Genomic DNA, 22,127 nt, shown 5'->3' on the forward strand with positions numbered 1-22,127 from the left:
TTTGTCTCAGGTCTCTCTCCAGCCTAGTTTGCTGTCTGTTTCCACTTCTCTTTTCTTGAGCCGCTCCCTTCTATGCCCTTGTGCACTATCCTGACTTCTCCCGTCTGCTTACTTTGTGCCTTCCAACACACAATGCAAACTACAGGTAGTGCTGCAGGGCCCACACCCTTTTACTTGCCTCACAGAGCAGCTCTGGAGCTGTTACAGTGCCCAGCTGCTGCAAGAAATCAGCTTGAATGCTTCAGGGGCTGGGACATTGCCAACATGAGCCCCACACCGAAGGAGGGTGGGGGTGTTTAATGCGAACTAAGGGTCACCCAAGCGCCGCAAAAGGCCGCCATGCCCTGCACGCCCCTTTTCTCTTTTCATATGCAGACGAGGGTTGAAGCCAACTTTGACCCACTGCTTGGATGGCATTACCATATGCAAATCAATCTGCTGCAGGCCTTCCCCCAGGAATGCTTGCACTAGTTGTTGCATTTGGTTTGTTGTTTGGGGGTGCTTCAGTATTAGGCAGCCTTCTGCCCTCCCATGTTCATCTGAAAATATGTGTTCTCCCTGCAGTTGTTGTCCCCAGATGAGAGTTCCCTTGTGCTGCCTCAGTTGAATCTCCTTTACTTGACAGAGATGTGCCTGAGCAGCGGCCCTCCCCAGCCCTATCCCAAATCATACTTATTTTGCATAGGAGATACCATGGTCATGAAGATTGTTCTCCCAGGGTGAGGTTCATTCATTGCATTCTGGGTATGCTGACCCCTGTGATTTCCCCAAATGTGGGAAACTCGACTGCATTATTTGTGGTAGTGGGGGACTGTGTTTGTGCTTTCCTCTGCTCAGCTCTGGTAAAAGTCAGATTTCTTTGTCTCAGATCTTCCTCTAGCCTTGTTCTTCTTTCGAGAGTTCCCTTGTGCTGCCTCAGTTGGATCTCCTTCACTTGACAGGGGGGTGCCCGAGCAGCGACCCTCCCCAGCTCTAGCCCAACTCCTACTTACCTGCCAGGTGAGATACTATGATCAGGAAGGTGCTTCTCCCAGGGCAAGGCTCACCCATTGCACTCTGGGTGTGCCGCTCCTGCGATTTCCCCAAATGTGGGAAACTTGACTGCATAATTTGTGTTTCCTCTGGTCGGCTCTCGTATAATTCAGATCTCTTTGTCTCAGGTCTTTCTCCAGCCTAGTTTGCTGTCTGTTTCCACTTCTCTTTTCTTGAGCCGCTCCCTTCTATGCCCTTGCGCACTATCCTGACCTCTCCCGTCTGCTTACTTTGTGCCTTCCAACGCACAATGCATACTACAGGTAGTGCTGCAGGGCCCACACCCTTTTACATGCTTTACAGAACAGCTCTGGAGCTGTTACAGTGCCCAGCTGCTGCAAGAAATCATCTTGAATGCTTCAGGGGCTGGGGCATAGCCAACATGAGCCCCACACCGAAGGAGGGTGGAGATGTTTAATGTGAATTAGGGGTCATCCAAGCGCCACAAAAGGACGCCATGCCCTGCACATCCCTTTTTTCTTTTCATATGCAGACGAGGGTTGAAGCCAACTTTGACCCACTGCTTGGATGACATCACCATATGCAAATCCATCTGCTGTAGGCCTTCCCCCAGGAATGCTTGTACTAGTTGTTGCATTTGGTTTGTTGTTTGGGGGTGCTTCAGTATTAGGCAGCCTTCTGCCCTCCCATGTTCATCTGAAAATATGTGTTCTCCCAGCAGTTGTTGTCCCCAGATGAGAGTTCCCTTGTGCTGCCTCAGTTGAATCTCCTTTACTTGACAGAGATGTGCCTGAGCAGCGGCCCTCCCCAGCTCTATCCCAAATCATACTTATTTTGCATAGGAGATACCATGGTCATGAAGATTGTTCTCCCAGGGTGAGGTTCATTCATTGCATTCTGGGTATGCTGACTCCTATGATTTCCCCAAATGTGGGAAACTCGACTGCATTATTTGTGGTAGTGGGGGACTGTGTTTGTGCTTTCCTCTAGTCAGCTCTGGTAAAAGTCAGATTTATTTGTCTCAGATCTTCCTCTAGCCTTGTTCTTCTTTCGAGAGTTCCCTTGTGCTGCCTCAGTTGGATCTCCTTCACTTGACAGGGGGGTGCCCTAGCATCAACCCTCCCCAGCTCAAGCCCAACTCCTACTTACCTGCCAAGTGAGATACTATGATCATGAAGGTGCTTCTCCCAGGGCAAGGCTCACCCATTGCACTCTGGGTGTGCTGCTCCTGCGATTTCCCCAAATGTGGGAAACTTGACTGCATAATTTGTGTTTCCCCTGGTCAGCTCTCGTATAATTCAGATCTGTTTGTCTCAGGTCTCTCTCCAGCCTAGTTTGCTGTCTGTTTCAACTTCTCTTTTCTTGAGCCGCTCCCTTCTATGCCCTTGCGCATTATCTTGACTTCTCCCATCTGCTTACTTTGTGCCTTCCAATGCACAATGCGAACTACAGGTAGTGCTGCAGGGCCCACACCCTTTTACTTGCCTTACAGAGCAGCTCTGGAGCTATTACAGTGCCCAGCTGCTGCAAGTAATCAGCTTGAATGCTTCATGGGCTGGGGCATAGCCAACATGAGCCCCACACCGAAGTAGGGTGGAGGTGTTTAATGCGAACTAGGGGTCATCCAAGCGCCGCAAAAGGCCGCCATGCCCTGCACGTCCCTTTTCTCTTTTCATATGCAGACGAGGGTTGAAGCCAACTTTGACCCACTGCTTGGATGACATCACCATATGCAAATCCATCTGCTGCAGGCCTTCCCCCAGGAATGCTTGTACTAGTTGTTGCATTTGGTTTGTTGTTTGGGGGTGCTTCAGTATTAGGCAGCCTTCTGCCCTCCCATGTTCATCTGAAAATATGTGTTCTCCCTGCAGTTGTTGTCCCCAGATGAGAGTTCCCTTGTGCTGCCTCAGTTGAATCTCCTTTACTTGACAGAGATGTGCCTGAGCAGCGGCTCTCACCAGCCCTATCCCAAATCATACTTATTTTGCATAGGAGATACCATGGTCATGAAGATTGTTCTCCCAGGGTGAGGTTCATTCATTGCATTCTGGGTATGCTGACCCCTGTGATTTCCCCAAATGTGGGAAACTCGACTGCATTATTTGTGGTAGTGGGGGACTGTGTTTGTGCTTTCCTCTGGTCAGCTCTGGTAAAAGTCAGATTTCTTTGTCTCAGATCTTCCTCTAGCCTTGTTCCTCTTTCAAGTGTTCCCTTGTGCTGCCTCAGTTGGATCTCCTTCACTTGACAGGGGGGTGCCCGAGCAGCGACCCTCCCCAGCTCTAGTCCAACTCCTACTTACCTGCCAGGTGAGATACTATGATCATGAAGGTGCTACTCCCAGGGCAAGGCTCACCCATTGCACTCTGGGTGTGCTGCTCCTGCAATTTCCCCAAATGTGGGACACTTGACTGCATAATTTGTGTTTCCCCTGGTCGGCTCTCGTATAATTCAGATCTCTTTGTCTCAGGTCTCTCTCCAGTATAGTTTGCTGTCTGTTTCCACTTCTCTTTTCTTGAGCCGCTCCCTTCTATGCCCTTGCGCACTATCCTGACTTCTCCCGTCTGCTTACTTTGTGCCTTCCAATGCACAATGCAAACTACAGGTAGTGCTGCGGGGCCCACACCCTTTTACTTGCCTTACAGAGCAGCTCTGGAGCTGTTACAGTGCCCAGCTGCTGCAAGAAATCAGCTTGAATGCTTCAGGGGCTGGGGCATAGCCAACATGAGCCCCACACCGAAGGAGGGTGGAGGTGTTTAATGCGAACTAGAGGTCATCCAAGCGCCGCAAAAGGCCGCCATGCCCTGCACGCCCCTTTTCTCTTTTTTGATATGCAGACGAGGGTTGAAGCCAACTTTGACCCACTGCTTGGATGGCATTACCATATGCAAATCAATCTGCTGCAGGCCTTCCCCCAGGAATGCTTGCACTAGTTGTTGCATTTGGTTTGTTGTTTGGGGGTGCTTCAGTATTAGGCAGCCTTCTGCCCTCCCATGTTCATCTGAAAATATGTGTTCTCCCTGCAGTTGTTGTCCCCAGATGAGAGTTCCCTTGTGCTGCCTCAGTTGAATCTCCTTTACTTGACAGAGATGTGCCTGAGCAGCGGCCCTCACCAGCCCTATCCCAAATCATACTTATTTTGCATAGGAGATACCATGGTCATGAAGATTGTTCTCCCAGGGTGAGGTTCATTCATTGCATTCTGGGTATGCTGACCCCTGTGATTTCCCCAAATGTGGGAAACTCGACTGCATTATTTGTGGTAGTGGGGGACTGTGTTTGTGCTTTCCTCTGGTCAGCTCTGGTAAAAGTCAGATTTCTTTGTCTCAGATCTTCCTCTAGCCTTGTTCCTCTTTCAAGAGTTCCCTTGTGCTGCCTCAGTTGGATCTCCTTCACTTGACAGGGGGGTGCCCGAGCAGCGACCCTCCCCAGCTCTAGTCCAACTCCTACTTACCTGCCAGGTGAGATACTATGATCATGAAGGTGCTACTCCCAGGGCAAGGCTCACCCATTGCACTCTGGGTGTGCTGCTCCTGCAATTTCCCCAAATGTGGGACACTTGACTGCATAATTTGTGTTTCCCCTGGTCGGCTCTCGTATAATTCAGATCTCTTTGTCTCAGGTCTCTCTCCAGTATAGTTTGCTGTCTGTTTCCACTTCTCTTTTCTTGAGCCGCTCCCTTCTATGCCCTTGCGCACTATCCTGACTTCTCCCGTCTGCTTACTTTGTGCCTTCCAATGCACAATGCAAACTACAGGTAGTGCTGCAGGGCCCACACCCTTTTACTTGCCTTACAGAGCAGCTCTGGAGCTGTTACAGTGCCCAGCTGCTGCAAGAAATCAGCTTGAATGCTTCAGGGGCTGGGGCATAGCCAACATGAGCCCCACACCGAAGGAGGGTGGAGGTGTTTAATGCGAACTAGAGGTCATCCAAGCGCCGCAAAAGGCCGCCATGCCCTGCACGCCCCTTTTCTCTTTTTTGATATGCAGACGAGGGTTGAAGCCAACTTTGACCCACTGCTTGGATGGCATTACCATATGCAAATCAATCTGCTGCAGGCCTTCCCCCAGGAATGCTTGCACTAGTTGTTGCATTTGGTTTGTTGTTTGGGGGTGCTTCAGTATTAGGCAGCCTTCTGCCCTCCCATGTTCATCTGAAAATATGTGTTCTCCCTGCAGTTGTTGTCCCCAGATGAGAGTTCCCTTGTGCTGCCTCAGTTGAATCTCCTTTACTTGACAGAGATGTGCCTGAGCAGCGGCCCTCCCCAGCCCTATCCCAAATCATACTTATTTTGCATAGGAGATACCATGGTCATGAAGATTGTTCTCCCAGGGTGAGGTTCATTCATTGCATTCTGGGTATGCTGACCCCTGTGATTTCCCCAAATGTGGGAAACTCAACTGCATTATTTGTGGTAGTGGGGGACTGTGTTTGTGCTTTCCTCTGGTCAGCTCTGGTAAAAGTCAGATTTCTTTGTCTCAGATCTTCCTCTAGCCTTGTTCTTCTTTCGAGAGTTCCCTTGTGCTGCCTCAGTTGGATCTCCTTCACTTGACAGGGTGGTGCACGAGCAGCGACCCTCCCCAGCTCTAGCCCAACTCCTATTTACCTGCCAGGTGAGATACTATGATCAGGAAGGTGCTTCTCCCAGGGCAAGGCTCACCCATTGCACTCTGGGTGTGCTGCTCCTGCGATTTCCCCAAATGTGGGACACTTGACGGCATAATTTGTGTTTCCTCTGGTCGGCTCTCATATAATTCAGATCTCTTTGTCTCAGGTCTTTCTCCAGCCTAGTTTGCTGTCTGTTTCCACTTCTCTTTTCTTGAGCCGCTCCCTTCTATGCCCTTGCGCACTATCCTGACCTCTCCCGTCTGCTTACTTTGTGCCTTCCAACGCACAATGCATACTACAGGTAGTGCTGCAGGGCCCACACCCTTTTACATGTTTTACAGAGCAGCTCTGGAGCTGTTACAGTGCCCAGCTGCTGCAAGAAATCATCTTGAATGCTTCAGGGGCTGGGGCATAGCCAACATGAGCCCCACACCGAAGGAGGGTGGAGATGTTTAATGCGAATTAGGGGTCATCCAAGCGCCACAAAAGGACGCCATGCCCTGCACATCCCTTTTTTCTTTTCATATGCAGACGAGGGTTGAAGCCAACTTTCACCCACTGCTTGGATGACATCACCATATGCAAAACCATCTGCTGCAGGCCTTCCCCCAGGAATGCTTGCACTAGTTGTTGCATTTGGTTTGTTGTTTGGGGGTGCTTCAGTATTAGGCAGCCTTCTGCCCTCCCATGTTCATCTGAAAATATGTGTTCTCCCTGCAGTTGTTGTCCCCAGATGAGAGTTCCCTTGTGCTGCCTCAGTTGAATCTCCTTTACTTGACAGAGATGTGCCTGAGCAGCGGCCCTCCCCAGCCCTATCCCAAATCATACTTATTTTGCATAGGAGATACCATGGTCATGAAGATTGTTCTCCCAGGGTGAGGTTCATTCATTGCATTCTGGGTATGCTGACCCCTGTGATTTCCCCAAATGTGGGAAACTCAACTGCATTATTTGTGGTAGTGGGGGACTGTGTTTGTGCTTTCTTCTGGTCAACTCTGGTAAAAATCAGATTTCTTTGTCTCAGATCTTCCTCTAGCCTTGTTCCTCTTTCGAGAGTTCCCTTGTGCTGCCTCAGTTGGATCTCCTTCACTTGACAGGGGGGTACCCGAGCAGCGACCCTTCGCAGCTCTAGCCCAACTCCTACTTACCTGCCAGGTGAGATACTATGATCATGTAGGTGCTTCTCCCAGGGCAAGGCTCACCCATTGCACTCTGGGTGTGCTGCCCCTGTGATTTCCCCAAATGTGGGAAACTTGACTGCATAATTTGTGTTTCCCCTGGTCGGCTCTCGTATAATTCAGATCTCTTTGTCTCAGGTCTCTCTCCAGCCTAGTTTGCTGTCTGTTTCCACTTCTCTTTTCTTGAGCCGCTCCCTTCTATGCCCTTGCGCACTATCCTGACTTCTCCCGTCTGCTTACTTTGTGCCTTCCAACACACAATGCAAACTACAGGTAGTGCTGCAGGGCCCACACCCTTTTACTTGCCTCACAGAGCAGCTCTGGAGCTGTTACAGTGCCCAGCTGCTGCAAGAAATCAGCTTGAATGCTTCAGGGGCTGGGGCATTGCCAACATGAGCCCCACACCGAAGGAGGGTGGGGGTGTTTAATGCGAACTAAGGGTCACCCAAGCGCCGCAAAAGGCCGCCATGCCCTGCACGCCCCTTTTCTCTTTTCATATGCAGACGAGGGTTGAAGCCAACTTTGACCCACTGCTTGGATGGCATTACCATATGCAAATCAATCTGCTGCAGGCCTTCCCCCAGGAATGCTTGCACTAGTTGTTGCATTTGGTTTGTTGTTTGGGGGTGCTTCAGTATTAGGCAGCCTTCTGCCCTCCCATGTTCATCTGAAAATATGTGTTCTCCCTGCAGTTGTTGTCCCCAGATGAGAGTTCCCTTGTGCTGCCTCAGTTGAATCTCCTTTACTTGACAGAGATGTGCCTGAGCAGCGGCCCTCCCCAGCCCTATCCCAAATCATACTTATTTTGCATAGGAGATACCATGGTCATGAAGATTGTTCTCCCAGGGTGAGGTTCATTCATTGCATTCTGGGTATGCTGACCCCTGTGATTTCCCCAAATGTGGGAAACTCGACTGCATTATTTGTGGTAGTGGGGGACTGTGTTTGTGCTTTCCTCTGCTCAGCTCTGGTAAAAGTCAGATTTCTTTGTCTCAGATCTTCCTCTAGCCTTGTTCTTCTTTCGAGAGTTCCCTTGTGCTGCCTCAGTTGGATCTCCTTCACTTGACAGGGGGGTGCCCGAGCAGCGACCCTCCCCAGCTCTAGCCCAACTCCTATTTACCTGCCAGGTGAGATACTATGATCAGGAAGGTGCTTCTCCCAGGGCAAGGCTCACCCATTGCACTCTGGGTGTGCCGCTCCTGCGATTTCCCCAAATGTGGGAAACTTGACTGCATAATTTGTGTTTCCTCTGGTCGGCTCTCGTATAATTCAGATCTCTTTGTCTCAGGTCTTTCTCCAGCCTAGTTTGCTGTCTGTTTCCACTTCTCTTTTCTTGAGCCGCTCCCTTCTATGCCCTTGCGCACTATCCTGACCTCTCCCGTCTGCTTACTTTGTGCCTTCCAACGCACAATGCATACTACAGGTAGTGCTGCAGGGCCCACACCCTTTTACATGCTTTACAGAACAGCTCTGGAGCTGTTACAGTGCCCAGCTGCTGCAAGAAATCATCTTGAATGCTTCAGGGGCTGGGGCATAGCCAACATGAGCCCCACACCGAAGGAGGGTGGAGATGTTTAATGTGAATTAGGGGTCATCCAAGCGCCACAAAAGGACGCCATGCCCTGCACATCCCTTTTTTCTTTTCATATGCAGACGAGGGTTGAAGCCAACTTTGACCCACTGCTTGGATGACATCACCATATGCAAATCCATCTGCTGTAGGCCTTCCCCCAGGAATGCTTGTACTAGTTGTTGCATTTGGTTTGTTGTTTGGGGGTGCTTCAGTATTAGGCAGCCTTCTGCCCTCCCATGTTCATCTGAAAATATGTGTTCTCCCAGCAGTTGTTGTCCCCAGATGAGAGTTCCCTTGTGCTGCCTCAGTTGAATCTCCTTTACTTGACAGAGATGTGCCTGAGCAGCGGCCCTCCCCAGCTCTATCCCAAATCATACTTATTTTGCATAGGAGATACCATGGTCATGAAGATTGTTCTCCCAGGGTGAGGTTCATTCATTGCATTCTGGGTATGCTGACTCCTATGATTTCCCCAAATGTGGGAAACTCGACTGCATTATTTGTGGTAGTGGGGGACTGTGTTTGTGCTTTCCTCTGGTCAGCTCTGGTAAAAGTCAGATTTATTTGTCTCAGATCTTCCTCTAGCCTTGTTCTTCTTTCGAGAGTTCCCTTGTGCTGCCTCAGTTGGATCTCCTTCACTTGACAGGGGGGTGCCCTAGCATCAACCCTCCCCAGCTCAAGCCCAACTCCTACTTACCTGCCAAGTGAGATACTATGATCATGAAGGTGCTTCTCCCAGGGCAAGGCTCACCCATTGCACTCTGGGTGTGCTGCTCCTGCGATTTCCCCAAATGTGGGAAACTTGACTGCATAATTTGTGTTTCCCCTGGTCAGCTCTCGTATAATTCAGATCTGTTTGTCTCAGGTCTCTCTCCAGCCTAGTTTGCTGTCTGTTTAAACTTCTCTTTTCTTGAGCCGCTCCCTTCTATGCCCTTGCGCATTATCTTGACTTCTCCCATCTGCTTACTTTGTGCCTTCCAATGCACAATGCGAACTACAGGTAGTGCTGCAGGGCCCACACCTTTTTACTTGCCTTACAGAGCAGCTCTGGAGCTATTACAGTGCCCAGCTGCTGCAAGTAATCAGCTTGAATGCTTCATGGGCTGGGGCATAGCCAACATGAGCCCCACACCGAAGTAGGGTGGAGGTGTTTAATGCGAACTAGGGGTCATCCAAGCGCCGCAAAAGGCCGCCATGCCCTGCACGCCCCTTTTCTCTTTTCATATGCAGACGAGGGTTGAAGCCAACTTTGACCCACTGCTTGGATGACATCACCATATGCAAATCCATCTGCTGCAGGCCTTCCCCCAGGAATGCTTGTACTAGTTGTTGCATTTGGTTTGTTGTTTGGGGGTGCTTCAGTATTAGGCAGCCTTCTGCCCTCCCATGTTCATCTGAAAATATGTGTTCTCCCTGCAGTTGTTGTCCCCAGATGAGAGTTCCCTTGTGCTGCCTCAGTTGAATCTCCTTTACTTGACAGAGATGTGCCTGAGCAGCGGCCCTCCCCAGCCCTATCCCAAATCATACTTATTTTGCATAGGAGATACCATGGTCATGAAGATTGTTCTCCCAGGGTGAGGTTCATTCATTGCATTCTGGGTATGCTGACCCCTGTGATTTCCCCAAATGTGGGAAACTCGACTGCATTATTTGTGGTAGTGGGGGACTGTGTTTGTGCTTTCCTCTGGTCAGCTCTGGTAAAAGCCAGATTTCTGTGTCTCAGATCTTCCTCTAGCCTTGTTCTTCTTTCGAGAGTTCTCTTGTGCTGCCTCAGTTGGATCTCCTTCACTTGACAGGGGGGTGCCCGAGCAGCGACCCTCCTCAGCTCTTGCCCAACTCCTACTTACCTGCCAGGTGAGATACTATGATCATGAAGGTGCTTCTCCCAGGGCAAGACTCACCCATTGCACTCTGTGTGTGCTGCTCCAGCGATTTCCCCAAATGTGGGAAACTCGACTGCATAATTTGTGTTTCCCCTGGTCGGCTCTCGTATAATTCAGATCTCTTTGTCTCAGGTCTCTCTCCAGCCTAGTTTGCTGTCTGTTTCCACTTCTCTTTTCTTGAGCCGCTCCTTTCTATGCCCTTGCGCACTATCCTGACTTCTCCCGTCTGCTTACTTTGTGCCTTCCAACGCACAATGCGAACTACAGGTAGTGCTGCAGGGCCCACACCCTTTTAGTTGCCTTACAGAGCAGCTCTGGAGCTGTTACAGTGCCCAGCTGCTGCAAGAAATCAGCTTGAATGTTCTTCGTTGATTGATGGAAGAAACATCTTACAAAAACTCTCCAGATTATTGACTTTTTAAAGTTTTTCTAGGAAACGTTCTAGATGAATGCTTATTAGCCTTTGTCAGTATGAACTTTTTGCAAAGTGTCTCTGTGGCGCAATCGGTTAGTGTGTTTGGCTATTAACCAAAAGGTTGGTGGTTCAATCCCACCCAGGGATGTAATTGACCTTGTGATCAGATTTTGGTGATATTTAAGTAGACAAGTCAAAATTTCAAACCCCCGGTTATGGTGTGGGTACCTGGCCTTCCCTGATGTAATCAGAGTTAGATTTGATTCAGTGATTTTATAAAAACAGCTAGGAAGCACAATTTAGCAGTAGGTTGCAGAGAAAAAAAATATGCTGGCTGAAAAATCCAATTGAGTGATTTAACAGCTCTTCATTTTCTGGCTTTATTTTTATGCTAACAAATTTGTTCTCTGAAAAGTGTCCACAAAGCCAAGTCTCTGATTAACACCTTTGTAAGGATGGTTTTTCACCTATTACTAAATTAAACTTGCTTCATTGGAAAGGCAGCAAGATGCATCCTCATTTCAATGTCTACTGAAATTATACAGGTTGACACCAGGATACATTAACGCCACTGCATCCTTGCTGCTTTCTCATGTGGAAGTCTGTTTAATGTGAAAACAAGGTGATATCTAATTAGCACACAGGTAAGGAATTAAGAAAATCTTTATTTAAGGGTGAAGATGTTTCTCACAAAATCGTTGCCCCAATGCATCATTGAAATTCAAGCTGGAAAGATGATTTTAATATATCACTTGTACATTTTGTATTGCTCTTCTGGTGACAATGTAGTTTGTTTTTGTCAATTACCATTTTAATAATAGGGTAAAGAAAATTAAGTGGATTTTTGAAAGAAAACAATACTGTCAATATACTATTAAAACAAATTAAAATGGTAAAAGTTATTGTACTTTAAGTAAAAATAAAAGAGCAAAAATATCAATCCCAGTTTTGGATTACTTTAATTAACAAAAAAAAATGCATATAGCAAAGGATAGTTTCAATCTGCCTACCTCTGGGTTATGGGCCCAGCATGCTTCCATTGCAGTACTCTGCTGCACATGTAAGTGCAAGAGATCCTGAAGCACTTACTCATCATGGGAAAGTACCAATGTGTTTCTTCGTTGGTTGATGGAAGAAACATCTTACAAAAACTCTCCAGATTATTGACTTTTTAAAGTTTTTCTAGGAAACGTTCTAGATTAATGCTTATTAGCCTTTGTCAGTATGTACTTTTGCAAAGTGTCTCTGTGGTGCAATTGGTTAGTGTGTAAGGCTGTTAACCAAAAGGTTGGTGGTTCAATCCCACCCAGGAATGTAATTGACCTTGTGATCAGATTTTGGTGATATTTAAGTAGACAAGTCAAAATTTCAAACCCCCTCTTATTGTGTAGGGTACCTTGCCTTCTCTGATGTAATCAGAGTTAGATTTGATTCAGTGATTTTATAAAAAACAGCTAGGAAGCACAATTTAGCAGTGGGTTGCAGATAAAAAAAATATGCTGGCAAAAAAATACAATTGAGTGATTAAACAGCTCTTCATTTTCTGGTTTATTTTTATGCTAACAAATTTGTTCTCTGAAAAGTGTCCACAAAGCCAAGTCTCTGATTAACACCTTTGTAGGGATGGTTTTTCACCTATTACTAAATTAAACTTGCTTCATTGGAAAGGCAGCAAGATGCATCCTCATTTCAATGTCTACTGAAATAATACAGGTTGACACCAGGAAACATTAACGCCACTGCATCCTTGCTGCTTTCTCATGTGGAAGTCTGTTTAATGTGAAAACAAGGTGATATCTAATTAGCACACAGGTAAGGAATTAAGAAAATCTTTATTTAAGGGTGAAGATGTTTCTCACAAAATCGTTGCCCCAATGCATCATTGAAATTCAAGCTGGAAAGATGATTTTAATATATCACTTGTACATTTTGTATTGCTCTTCTGGTGACAATGTAGTTTGTTTTTGTCAATTACCATTTTAATAATAGGGTAAAGAAAATAAAGTGGATTTTTGAAAGAAAACAATACTGTCAATATACTATTAAAACAAATTAAAATGGTAAAAGTTATTGTACTTTAAGTAAAAATAAAAGAGCAAAAATATCAATCCCAGTTTTGGATTAGTTTAATTAACAAAAAAAATGCATATAGCAAAGGATAGTTTCAATCTGCCTATCTCTGGGTTATGGGCCCAGCATGCTTCCATTGCAGTACTCTGCTGCACATGTAAGTGCTAGAGATCCTGAAGCACTTACTCATCATGGGAAAGTACCAATGTGTTTCTTCATTGGTTGATGGAAGAAACATCTTACAAAAACTCTCCAGATTATTGACTTTTTAAAGTTTTTCTAGGAAACGTTCTTGATGAATGCTTATTAGCCTTTGTCAGTATGTACTTTTTCTCTGTGGTGCAATTGGTTAGTGTGTAAGGCTATTAACCAAAAGGTTGGTGGTTCAATCCCACCCAGGAACGTAATTGACCTTGTGATCAGATTTTGGTGATATTTAAGTAGACAAGTCAAAATTTCAAACCCCCTCTTATTGTGTAGGGTACCTGGCCTTCTCTGATGTAATCAGAGTTAGATTTGATTCAGTGATTTTATAAAAAACAGCTAGGAAGCACAATTTAGCAGTGGGTTGCAGAGAAAAAAAATATGCTGGCAAAAAAAAATCCAATTGAGTGATTAAACAGCTCTTCATTTTCTGGCTTTATTTTTATGCTAACAAATTTGTTCTCTGAAAAGTGTCCACAAAGCCAAGTCTCTGATTAACACTTGTGTAGGGATGGTTTTTCACCTATTACTAAATTAAACTTGCTTCATTGGAAAGGCAGCAAGATGCATCCTCATTTCAATGTCTACTGAAATAATACAAGTTGACACCAGGAAACATTAACGCCACTGCATCCTTGCTGCTTTCTCATGTGGAAGTCTGTTTAATGTGAAAACAAGGTGATATCTAATTAGCACACAGGTAAGGAATTAAGAAAATCTTTATTTAAGGGTGAAGATGTTTCTCACAAAATCGTTGCCCCAATGCATCATTGAAATTCAAGCTGGAAAGATGATTTTAATATATCACTTGTACATTTTGTATTGCTCTTCTGGTGACAATGTAGTTTGTTTTTGTCAATTACCATTTTAATAATAGGGTAAAGAAAATTAAGTGGATTTTTGAAAGAAAACAATACTGTCAATATACTATTAAAACAAATTAAAATGGTAAAAGTTATTGTACTTTAAGTAAAAATAAAAGAGCCAAAATATCAATCCCAGTTTTGGATTACTTTAATAAAAAAAAAAAAAGCATACAGCAGAGGATAGTTTCAATCTGCCTACCTCTGGGTTATGAGCCCAGCATGCTTCCATTGCTGTACTCTGCTGCACATGTAAGTGCAAGAGATCCTGAAGCACTCACTCATCATGGGAAAGTACCAATGTGTTTCTTCGTTGGTTGATGGTAGAAACATCTTACAAAAACTCTCCAGATTATTGACTTTTTAAAGTTTTTCTAGGAAACGTTTTAGATGAATGCTTATTAGCCTTTGTCAGTATGCTCTTTCGCAAAGTGTCTCTGTGGCGCAATCAGTTAGTGTGTACGGCTATTAACTAAAAGGTTGGTGGTTCAATCCCACCCAGGGATGTAATTGATCTTGTTATCAGATTTTGGTGATCTTTAAGTAGACAAGTCAAAATTTCAAACCCCCTCTTATGGTGTAGGGTACCTGGCCTTCTCTGATGTAATCAGAGTTAGATTTGATTCATTGATTTTATAAAAAGAGCTAGGAAGCACAATTTAGCAGTGGTTTGCAGAGAAAAAAAATATGCTGGCAGAAAAATCCAATTGAGTGATTAAACAGCTCTTCATTTTCTGGCTTTATTTTTATGCTAACAAATTTGTTCTCTGAAAAGTGTCCACAAAGCAAAGTCTCTGATTAACACCTTTGTAAGGATGGTTTTTCACCTATTACTAAATTAAACTTGCTTCATTGGAAAGGCAGCAAGATGCATCCTCATTTCAATGTCTACTGAAATAATACAAGTTGACACCAGGAAACATTAACGCCACTGCATCCTTGCTGCTTTCTCATGTGGAAGTCTGTTTAATGCGAAAACAAGGTGATATCTAATTATCACACAGGTAAGGAATTAAGAAAATCTTTATTTAAGGGTGAAGATGTTTCTCACAAAATCGTTGCCCCAATGCATCATTGAAATTCAAGCTGGAAAGATGATTTTAATATATCACTTGTACATTTTGTATTGCTCTTCTGGTGACAATGTAGTTTGTTTTTGTCAATTACCATTTTAATAATAGGGTAAAGAAAATTAAGTGGATTTTTGAAAGAAAACAATACTGTCAATATACTATTAAAACAAATTAAAATGGTAAAAGTTATTGTACTTTAAGTAAAAATAAAAGAGCCAAAATATCAATCCCAGTTTTGGATTACTTTAATTAACAAAAAAAAAGCATATAGCAAAGGATAGTTTCAATCTGCCTACCTCTGGGTTATGGGCCCAGCATGCTTCCATTGCTGTACTCTGCTGCACATGTAAGTGCAAGAGATCCTGAAGCACTCACTCATCATGGGAAAGTACCAATGTGTTTCTTCGTTGGTTGATGGAAGAAACATCTTACAAAAACTCTCCAGATTATTGACTTTTTAAAGTTTTTCTAGGAAACGTTCTAGATGAATGCTTATTAGCCTTTGTCAGTATTTACTTCTGCAAAGTGTCTCTGTGGCGCAATCAGTTAGTGTGTACAGCTACTAACCAAAAGGTTGGTGGTTCAATCACACCCAGGGACGTAATTGACCTTGTGATCAGATTTTGGTGATCTTTAAGTAGACAAGTCAAAATTTCAAACCCCCTGTTATGGTGTAGGGTACCTGGCCTTCTCTGATGTAATCAGAGTTAGATTTGATTCAGTGATTTTATTAAAACAGCTAGGAAGCACAATTTAGCAGTGGGTTGCAGAGAAAAAGAAATATGCTGGCAAAAAAATCCAATTGAGTGATTAAACAGCTCTTCATTTTCTGGCTTTATTTTTATGCTAACAAATTTGTTCTCTGAAAAGTGTCCACAAAGCCAAGTCTCTGATTAACACCTTTGTAGGGATGGTTTTTCACCTATTACTAAATTAAACTTGCTTCATTGGAAAGGCAGCAAGATGCATCCTCATTTCAATGTCTACTGAAATAATACAGGTTGACACCAGGAAACATTAACGCCACTGCATCCTTGCTGCTTTCTCATGTGGAAGTCTGTTTAATGTGAAAACAAGGTGATATCTAATTAGCACACAGGTAAGGAATTAAGAAAATCTTTAAGGGTGAAGATGTTTCTCACAAAATCGTTGCCCCAATGCATCATTGAAATTCAAGCTGGAAAGATGATTTTAATATATCACTTGTACATTTTGTATTGCTCTTCTGGTGACAATGTAGTTTGTTTTTGTCAATTACCATTTTAATAATAGGGTAAAGAAAATTAAGTGGATTTTTGAAAGAAAACAATACTGTCAATATACTATTAAAACAAATTAAAATGGTAAAAGTTATTGTACTTTAAGTAAAAATAAAAGAGCAAAAATATCAATCCCAGTTTTGGATTACTTTAATTAACAAAAAAAAATGCATATAGCAAAGGATAGTTTCAATCTGCCTACCTCTGGGTTATGGGCCCAGCATGCTTCCATTGCAGTACTCTGCTGCACATGTAAGTGCAAGAGATCCTGAAGCACTCACTCATAATGGGAAAGTACCAATGTGTTTCTTCGTTGGTTGATGGAAGAAACATCTTACAAAAACTCTCCAGATTATTGACTTTTTAAAGTTTTTCTAGGAAACGTTCTAGATGAATGCTTATTAGCCTTTGTCAGTATGTACTTTTGCAAAGTGTCTCTGTGGTGCAATTGGTTAGTGTGTAAGACTATTAACCAAAAGGTTGGTGGTTCAATCCCACCCAGGAATGTAATTGACCTTGTGATCAGATTTTGGTGAAATTTAAGTAGACAAGTCAAAATTTCAAACCCCCTCTTATTGTGTAGGGTACCTGGCCTTCTCTGATGTAATCAGAGTTAGATTTGATTCAGTGATTTTATAAAAAAAACAGCTAGGAAGCACAATTTAGCAGTGGGTTGCAGATAAAAAAAATATGCTGGCAAAAAAATACAATTGAGTGATTAAACAGCTCTTCATTTTCTGGCTTTATTTTTATGCTAACAAATTTGTTCTCTGAAATGTGTCCACAAAGCCAAGTCTCTGATTAACACCTTTGTAGGGATGGTTTTTCACCTATTACTAAATTAAACTTGCTTCATTGGAAAGGCAACAAGATGCATCCTCATTTCAATGTCTACTGAAATAATACAGGTTGACACCAGGAAACATTAACGCCACTGCATCCTTGCTGCTTTCTCATGTGGAAGTCTGTTTAATGTGAAAACAAGGTGATATCTAATTAGCACACAGGTAAGGAATTAAGAAAATCTTTATTTAAGGGTGAAGATGTTTCTCACAAAATCGTTGCCCCAATGCATCATTGAAATTCAAGCTGGAAAGATGATTTTAATATATCACTTGTACATTTTGTATTGCTCTTCTGGTGACAATGTAGTTTGTTTTTGTCAATTACCATTTTAATAATAGGGTAAAGAAAATTAAGTGGATTTTTGAAAGAAAACAATACTGTCAATATACTATCAAAACAAATTAAAATGGTAAAAGTTATTGTACTTTAAGTAAAAATAAAAGAGCCAAAATATCAATCCCAGTTTTGGATTACTTTAATTAACAAAAAAAAAATGCATATAGCAAAGGATAGTTTCAATCTGCCTACCTCTGGGTTATGGGCCCAGCATGCTTCCATTGCAGTACTCTGCTGCACATGTAAGTGCAAGAGATCCTGAAGCACTCACTCATCATGGGAAAGTACCAATGTGTTTCTTTGTTGGTTGATGGAAGAAACATCTTACAAAAACTCTCCAGATTATTGACTTTTTAAAGTTTTTCTAGGAAACGTTCTAGATGAATGCTTATTAGCCTTTGTCAGTATGTACTTTTGCAAAGTGTCTCTGTGGCGCAATTGGTTAGTGTGTAAGGCTATTAACCAAAAGGTTGGTGGTTCAATCCCACCCAGGGATGTAATTGACCTTGTGATCAGATTTTGGTGATATTTAAGTAGACAAGTCAAAATTTCAAACCCCCTCTTATTGTGTAGGGTACCTGGCCTTCTCTGATGTTATCAGAGTTAGATTTGATTCAGTGATTTTATTAAAAAACAGCTAGGAAGCACAATTTAGCAGTGGGTTGCAGAGAAAAAAAATATGCTGGCAAAAAAATCCAATTGAGTGATTAAACAGCTCTTCATTTTCTGGTTTATTTTTATGCTAACAAATTTGTTCTCTGAAAAGTGTCCACAAAGCCAAGTCTCTGATTAACACCTTTGTAGGGATGGTTTTTCACCTATTACTAAATTAAACTTGCTTCATTGGAAAGGCAGCAAGATGCATCCTCATTTCAATGTCTACTGAAATAATACAGGTTGACACCAGGAAACATTAACGCCACTGCATCCTTGCTGCTTTCTCATGTGGAAGTCTGTTTAATGTGAAAACAAGGTGATATCTAATTAGCACACAGGTAAGGAATTAAGAAAATCTTTATTTAAGGGTGAAGATGTTTCTCACAAAATCGTTGCCCCAATGCATCATTGAAATTCAAGCTGGAAAGATGATTTTAATATATCACTTGTACATTTTGTATTGCTCTTCTGGTGACAATGTAGTTTGTTTTTGTCAATTACCATTTTAATAATAGGGTAAAGAAAATTAAGTGGATTTTTGAAAGAAAACAATACTGTCAATATACTATTAAAACAAATTAAAATGGTAAAAGTTATTGTACTTTAAGTAAAAATAAAAGAGCAAAAATATCAATCCCAGTTTTGGATTACTTTAATTAACAAAAAAAATGCATATAGCAAAGGATAGTTTCAATCTGCCTATCTCTGGGTTATGGGCCCAGCATGCTTCCATTGCAGTACTCTGCTGCACATGTAAGTGCAAGAGATCCTGAAGCACTCACTCATCATGGGAAAGTACCAATGTGTTTCTTCATTGGTTGATGGAAGAAACATCTTACAAAAACTCTCCAGATTATTGACTTTTTAAAGTTTTTCTAGGAAACGTTCTTGATGAATGCTTATTAGCCTTTGTCAGTATGTACTTTTTGCAAAGTGTCTCTGTGGTGCAATTGGTTAGTGTGTAAGGCTATTAACCAAAAGGTTGGTGGTTCAATCCCACCCAGGAACGTAATTGACCTTGTGATCAGATTTTGGTGATATTTAAGTAGACAAGTCAAAATTTCAAACCCCCTCTTATTGTGTAGGGTACCTGGCCTTCTCTGATGTAATCAGAGTTAGATTTGATTCAGTGATTTTATAAAAAAACAGCTAGGAAGCACAATTTAGCAGTGGGTTGCAGAGAAAAAAAATATGCTGGCAAAAAAAAATCCAATTGAGTGATTAAACAGCTCTTCATTTTCTGGCTTTATTTTTATGCTAACAAATTTGTTCTCTGAAAAGTGTCCACAAAGCCAAGTCTCTGATTAACACCTTTGTAGGGATGGTTTTTCACCTATTACTAAATTAAACTTGCTTCATTGGAAAGGCAGCAAGATGCATCCTCATTTCAATGTCTACTGAAATAATACAAGTTGACACCAGGAAACATTAACGCCACTGCATCCTTGCTGCTTTCTCATGTGGAAGTCTGTTTAATGCGAAAACAAGGTGATAACTAATTAGCACACAGGTAAGGAATTAAGAAAATCTTTATTTAAGGGTGAAGATGTTTCTCACAAAATCGTTGCCCCAATGCATCATTGAAATTCAAGCTGGAAAGATGATTTTAATATATCACTTGTACATTTTGTATTGCTCTTCTGGTGACAATGTAGTTTGTTTTTGTCAATTACCATTTTAATAATAGGGTAAAGAAAATTAAGTGGATTTTTGAAAGAAAACAATACTGTCAATATACTATTAAAACAAATTAAAATGGTAAAAGTTATTGTACTTTAAGTAAAAATAAAAGAGCCAAAATATCAATCCCAGTTTTGGATTACTTTAATTAAAAAAAAAAAGCATACAGCAGAGGATAGTTTCAATCTGCCTACCTCTGGGTTATGAGCCCAGCATGCTTCCATTGCTGTACTCTGCTGCACATGTAAGTGCAAGAGATCCTGAAGCACTCACTCATCATGGGAAAGTACCAATGTGTTTCTTCGTTGGTTGATGGAAGAAACATCTTACAAAAACTCTCCAGATTATTGACTTTTTAAAGTTTTTCTAGGAAACGTTTTAGATGAATGCTTATTAGCCTTTGTCAGTATGCCTTTTCGCAAAGTGTCTCTGTGGCGCAATCAGTTAGTGTGTACGGCTATTAACTAAAAGGTTGGTGGTTCAATCCCACCCAGGGATGTAATTGATCTTGTTATCAGATTTTGGTGATCTTTAAGTAGACAAGTCAAAATTTCAAACCCCTTCTTATGGTGTAGGGTACCTAGCCTTCTCTGATGTAATCAGAGTTAGATTTGATTCATTGATTTTATAAAAACAGCTAGGAAGCACAATTTAGCAGTGGTTTGCAGAGAAAAAAAATATGCTGGCAGAAAAATCCAATTGAGTGATTAAACAGCTCTTCATTTTCTGGCTTTATTTTTATGCTAACAAATTTGTTCTCTGAAAAGTGTCCACAAAGCCAAGTCTCTGATTAACACCTTTGTAAGGATGGTTTTTCACCTATTACTAAATTAAACTTGCTTCATTGGAAAGGCAGCAAGATGCATCCTCATTTCAATGTCTACTGAAATAATACAAGTTGACACCAGGAAACATTAACGCCACTGCATCCTTGCTGCTTTCTCATGTGGAAGTCTGTTTAATGCGAAAACAAGGTGATATCTAATTATCACACAGGTAAGGAATTAAGAAAATCTTTATTTAAGGGTGAAGATGTTTCTCACAAAATCGTTGCCCCAATGCATCATTGAAATTCAAGCTGGAAAGATGATTTTAATATATCACTTGTACATTTTGTATTGCTCTTCTGGTGACAATGTAGTTTGTTTTTGTCAATTACCATTTTAATAATAGGGTAAAGAAAATTAAGTGGATTTTTGAAAGAAAACAATACTGTCAATATACTATTAAAACAAATTAAAATGGTAAAAGTTATTGTACTTTAAGTAAAAATAAAAGAGCCAAAATATCAATCCCAGTTTTGGATTACTTTAATTAACAAAAAAAAAGCATATAGCAAAGGATAGTTTCAATCTGCCTACCTCTGGGTTATGGGCCCAGCATGCTTCCATTGCTGTACTCTGCTGCACATGTAAGTGCAAGAGATCCTGAAGCACTCACTCATCATGGGAAAGTACCAATGTGTTTCTTCGTTGGTTGATGGAAGAAACATCTTACAAAAACTCTCCAGATTATTGACTTTTTAAAGTTTTTCTAGGAAACGTTTTAGATGAATGCTTATTAGCCCTTGTCAGTATATACTTTTGCAATGTGTCTCTGTGGCGCAATTAGTTAGTGTGTACGGCTATTAACCAAAAGGTTGGTGGTTCAATCCCACCCAGGTACGTAATTGACCTTGTTATCAGATTTTGGTGATCTTTAAGTAGACAAGTCAAAATTTCAAACCCCCTGTTATGGTGTAGGGTACCTGGCCTTCTCTGATGTAATCAGAGTTAGATTTGATTCAGTGATTTTATAAAAATAGCTAGGAAGCACAATTTAGCAGTGGGTTGCAGAGAAAAAGAAATATGCTGGCAGAAAAATCCAATTGAGTGATTAAACAGCTCTTCATTTTCTGGCTTTATTTTTATGCTAACAAATTTGTTCTCTGAAAAGTGTCCACAAAGCAAAGTCTCTGATTAACACCTTTGTAGGGATGGTTTTTCACCTATTACTAAATTAAACTTGCTTCATTGGAAAGGCAGCAAGATGCATCCTCATTTCAATGTCTACTGAAATAATACAGGTTTACACCAGGAAACATTAACGCCACTGCATCCTTGCTGCTTTCTCATGTGGAAGTCTGTTTAATGTGAAAACAAGGTGATATCTAATTAGCACACAGGTAAGGAATTAAGAAAATCTTTATTTAAGGGTGAAGATGTTTCTCACAAAATCGTTGCCCCAATGCATCATTGAAATTCAAGCTGGAAAGATGATTTTAATATATCACTTGTACATTTTGTATTGCTCTTCTGGTGACAATGTAGTTTGTTTTTGTCAATTACCATTTTAATAATAGGGTAAAGAAAATGAAGTGGATTTTTGAACGAAAACAATACTGTCAATATACTATTAAAACAAATTAAAATGGTAAAAGTTATTGTACTTTAAGTAAAAATAAAAGAGCCAAAATATCAATCCCAGTTTTGGATTACTTTAATTAACAAAAA

The 22,127-nt window shown here is 41.9% G+C and overlaps 19 non-coding genes across 19 annotated transcripts; all 19 read left to right on the forward strand.

Annotated features, from left to right (window-relative positions):
• The first annotated feature begins 668 nt into the window (after positions 1–668).
• Positions 669–832, forward strand: LOC135022000 (U1 spliceosomal RNA). Its single transcript, XR_010219185.1, has one exon. It is a non-coding gene; the product is annotated as a U1 spliceosomal RNA (small nuclear RNA).
• Positions 833–984: 152 nt separating this feature from the next.
• On the forward strand, positions 985–1,147 carry LOC135021971 (U1 spliceosomal RNA). Its single transcript, XR_010219159.1, has one exon. It is a non-coding gene; the product is annotated as a U1 spliceosomal RNA (small nuclear RNA).
• A 671-nt stretch (positions 1,148–1,818) lies between these two features.
• On the forward strand, positions 1,819–1,982 carry LOC135021963 (U1 spliceosomal RNA). The gene has a single exon (XR_010219151.1). It is a non-coding gene; the product is annotated as a U1 spliceosomal RNA (small nuclear RNA).
• Positions 1,983–2,134: 152 nt separating this feature from the next.
• On the forward strand, positions 2,135–2,297 carry LOC135021982 (U1 spliceosomal RNA). The gene has a single exon (XR_010219169.1). It is a non-coding gene; the product is annotated as a U1 spliceosomal RNA (small nuclear RNA).
• A 671-nt stretch (positions 2,298–2,968) lies between these two features.
• On the forward strand, positions 2,969–3,132 carry LOC135022001 (U1 spliceosomal RNA). The gene has a single exon (XR_010219186.1). It is a non-coding gene; the product is annotated as a U1 spliceosomal RNA (small nuclear RNA).
• Positions 3,133–3,284: 152 nt separating this feature from the next.
• Positions 3,285–3,447, forward strand: LOC135021978 (U1 spliceosomal RNA). Its single transcript, XR_010219165.1, has one exon. It is a non-coding gene; the product is annotated as a U1 spliceosomal RNA (small nuclear RNA).
• A 673-nt stretch (positions 3,448–4,120) lies between these two features.
• On the forward strand, positions 4,121–4,284 carry LOC135022002 (U1 spliceosomal RNA). The gene has a single exon (XR_010219187.1). It is a non-coding gene; the product is annotated as a U1 spliceosomal RNA (small nuclear RNA).
• A 152-nt stretch (positions 4,285–4,436) lies between these two features.
• On the forward strand, positions 4,437–4,599 carry LOC135021979 (U1 spliceosomal RNA). Its single transcript, XR_010219166.1, has one exon. It is a non-coding gene; the product is annotated as a U1 spliceosomal RNA (small nuclear RNA).
• A 673-nt stretch (positions 4,600–5,272) lies between these two features.
• On the forward strand, positions 5,273–5,436 carry LOC135021997 (U1 spliceosomal RNA). Its single transcript, XR_010219182.1, has one exon. It is a non-coding gene; the product is annotated as a U1 spliceosomal RNA (small nuclear RNA).
• Positions 5,437–5,588: 152 nt separating this feature from the next.
• Positions 5,589–5,751, forward strand: LOC135021995 (U1 spliceosomal RNA). Its single transcript, XR_010219180.1, has one exon. It is a non-coding gene; the product is annotated as a U1 spliceosomal RNA (small nuclear RNA).
• A 671-nt stretch (positions 5,752–6,422) lies between these two features.
• Positions 6,423–6,586, forward strand: LOC135022008 (U1 spliceosomal RNA). Its single transcript, XR_010219193.1, has one exon. It is a non-coding gene; the product is annotated as a U1 spliceosomal RNA (small nuclear RNA).
• A 152-nt stretch (positions 6,587–6,738) lies between these two features.
• LOC135021987 (U1 spliceosomal RNA) lies at positions 6,739–6,901 on the forward strand. The gene has a single exon (XR_010219174.1). It is a non-coding gene; the product is annotated as a U1 spliceosomal RNA (small nuclear RNA).
• Positions 6,902–7,572: 671 nt separating this feature from the next.
• On the forward strand, positions 7,573–7,736 carry LOC135022003 (U1 spliceosomal RNA). The gene has a single exon (XR_010219188.1). It is a non-coding gene; the product is annotated as a U1 spliceosomal RNA (small nuclear RNA).
• Positions 7,737–7,888: 152 nt separating this feature from the next.
• Positions 7,889–8,051, forward strand: LOC135021975 (U1 spliceosomal RNA). The gene has a single exon (XR_010219163.1). It is a non-coding gene; the product is annotated as a U1 spliceosomal RNA (small nuclear RNA).
• Positions 8,052–8,722: 671 nt separating this feature from the next.
• On the forward strand, positions 8,723–8,886 carry LOC135021964 (U1 spliceosomal RNA). Its single transcript, XR_010219152.1, has one exon. It is a non-coding gene; the product is annotated as a U1 spliceosomal RNA (small nuclear RNA).
• Positions 8,887–9,038: 152 nt separating this feature from the next.
• LOC135021983 (U1 spliceosomal RNA) lies at positions 9,039–9,201 on the forward strand. Its single transcript, XR_010219170.1, has one exon. It is a non-coding gene; the product is annotated as a U1 spliceosomal RNA (small nuclear RNA).
• A 671-nt stretch (positions 9,202–9,872) lies between these two features.
• Positions 9,873–10,036, forward strand: LOC135022004 (U1 spliceosomal RNA). The gene has a single exon (XR_010219189.1). It is a non-coding gene; the product is annotated as a U1 spliceosomal RNA (small nuclear RNA).
• Positions 10,037–10,188: 152 nt separating this feature from the next.
• Positions 10,189–10,351, forward strand: LOC135021992 (U1 spliceosomal RNA). The gene has a single exon (XR_010219177.1). It is a non-coding gene; the product is annotated as a U1 spliceosomal RNA (small nuclear RNA).
• A 370-nt stretch (positions 10,352–10,721) lies between these two features.
• On the forward strand, positions 10,722–10,795 carry TRNAN-AUU (transfer RNA asparagine (anticodon AUU)). The gene has a single exon. It is a non-coding gene; the product is annotated as a tRNA-Asn (tRNA).
• The last annotated feature ends 11,332 nt before the right edge of the window (positions 10,796–22,127 follow it).

The sequence above is a fragment of the Pseudophryne corroboree genome, unplaced genomic scaffold (assembly GCF_028390025.1).
Source record: "Pseudophryne corroboree isolate aPseCor3 unplaced genomic scaffold, aPseCor3.hap2 scaffold_377, whole genome shotgun sequence".
In the NCBI taxonomy this organism is placed as follows: Eukaryota; Metazoa; Chordata; class Amphibia; order Anura; family Myobatrachidae; genus Pseudophryne; species Pseudophryne corroboree.